The sequence below is a fragment of the Rhagoletis pomonella genome, unplaced genomic scaffold, assembly GCF_013731165.1.
Source record: "Rhagoletis pomonella isolate Grant_MI unplaced genomic scaffold, Rhpom_1.0 Rhpom_scaffold_00008, whole genome shotgun sequence".
Taxonomy (NCBI): domain Eukaryota; kingdom Metazoa; phylum Arthropoda; class Insecta; order Diptera; family Tephritidae; genus Rhagoletis; species Rhagoletis pomonella.
In genome coordinates this window covers 14,690,657-14,692,547 of record NW_023458562.1, presented here as the reverse complement: position 1 = coordinate 14,692,547, position 1,891 = coordinate 14,690,657, and the positions used below count along the sequence as shown (strand labels likewise).

The window sequence follows — 1,891 nt, the reverse complement described above, 5'->3', positions numbered from 1 at the left end:
GCAAATACAAAACTATTGCACTCAATTTTAAATCGTTTTAGGATGCACAAATAATAATAATTAGTAGCTATATACACAACAGTTAGAAATGTTAGTAATTTACCAGCGCCTTTGTGAAAATTAAGGTAATTCTCCTATTTTTTAGTTAATAAATTTTGTGAATACGAAAAACGAGACGATACACACCCTAGAAACTTTTGCTTTTGACAGCAATTTTCATTAATTTCTGCCTTTTTATGTATTTGGCGTTTTGTTTTGCTCGTTAAGAGCGAGACAAATCATGAAATTTTATGTCAGTGCTGATTAACGAAAGGAGATTGGTTAAAACGAGATAGCTGTAAGCACTTACAGATGTCAAAGAAGGCAGGGTAGCCAGAAATAGAATAACTTTCTTTGTCAAATTAAAAATTGTTCAAGGAAAGTTTATTCAAAGTTAATCTATGTATTTCAAAAAAATTTTATTTGAGCTCAAAGCGAATTTAATATGAAATTCGCCTGGCTTGAGCTATTGTGAACAGCACATCTACATACATTTTTTCCAAGCCGAATTTGTACAAAGTGGTGTCAGTGTTGCCGCGAACCTTTTTAAGTGAAGCGAAAAATCTAAAGCCCTGTATGCAGCTCTCAAGAAAACGGTCAAGAAAAAATTGCCATTATTTCGCGTGTGTGTCCAAGGAATTTTGACATTTTTGATACCTCACAGCCTGTTGCCTCACTCTTTCCTCAAGAAATAATGGAATGGGCATATATTTCTGTTGCAAACCTGGGTTGCCTTGTGCTCTTTTTTCACAAAAAAACTTTAGAAAACCGTAGTAGAAAGCGTAGTAACCGTACTGCCTTAGTCCCCTTTCAGACACGTCCAGTCTTGAAAGCAATTTTTTTCGCATTCTCTTTTGTGTTTTCTATTTGCTTCCACACGCGTCAACTTTAATTGAATTCAAGTCCTTAGTTCTTTTAATGGGAAGCAACGAAGAGACCAAAAGAGACAAGAAAACTAGAAACGAATTGACGGTACGGAGGTCGCCTACGAACGGGCAGACTTGAAAGCAAGGCTTGACGTGTCTGAAAGGGGACTCAAGGAAATTTGACTCAAGAAAATTTCTTAGCCATTTCTTGTACGTCATTTTATATGGAATTTTTTGATTTTCTTGAGAGCTTCATACAGGCCTTTATGCAGAAATTTTGTTTGGCGAACTGCGTGCAATTGTTTTTGCAGCAAACTCGAATAGAGCGAGTTTGGCGACTCTCACAGCAAACTAATTTTGTTTGGTCAAACTGCAGCAAATTCGGTGTTGTCATATACAAAACTTTTAGATAATTTTTGCTATACACGAAAATTGCCGTGATACCGAAAGTCAGAGAACTGAATTTATGCTGTAGGAGCTTCAAAGATTAGGGCACAGTTAATTGCCTATACGATATCGTAAAAAATATTTTAATTGTGCGCGTTATGTACATCTGAAATTCCCATTTCGTGCTGGCAACAGCCATGAAAACCATAACCCAGCAAAAATCGTTGGAGCATGTAGTCTATTTGTGGTAAATTGGAGTACTTACAAAAGTGTCCCTCAGTCATGCTGTAGCGGACCAACTCGTGTCTCTGCGCCAGCTTATTGTTTGTTATCCGATCACTGCTCGTGTTTTAACGAAACGTGATTGAAGTGGAGCATTTGAAAGCACATTTGCATGTCTGGCTGTAGCTGAACGTGTAGAGATGCTCGCTGTTAGTTCTTAGCTCCCAGCATGTTCGGGTTGGAATGCCGTCAGAGGCAACATGTAATTTTAAATTTTTGTCTTGGTTTTTATTAATTTTGAAAAAGCATTTGAGAAGTGAAGAACAAAAGCGTGTACAAACGAAAAAATATAACAACAATGCCATTCTAAATATGTT

At 36.9% G+C, this 1,891-nt stretch overlaps 1 protein-coding gene across 5 annotated transcripts in view; it reads right to left on the bottom strand.

The window, feature by feature from the left end:
• LOC118744232 (guanine nucleotide-binding protein subunit gamma-1) overlaps nt 1–241 on the bottom strand; it is a 4,210-nt gene extending 3,969 nt beyond the window's left edge. The window contains exon 1 of one of the 5 annotated variants that reach the window (XM_036477115.1): nt 104–241. The gene's annotated coding sequence lies outside the window, so the exon portion shown is untranslated. The remainder of the gene's footprint in view (nt 1–103) is intronic. The other 4 variants (XM_036477114.1, XM_036477111.1, XM_036477113.1 and 1 more) reach the window with 4 other exon arrangements.
• Between the last annotated feature and the right edge of the window lie 1,650 nt (nt 242–1,891).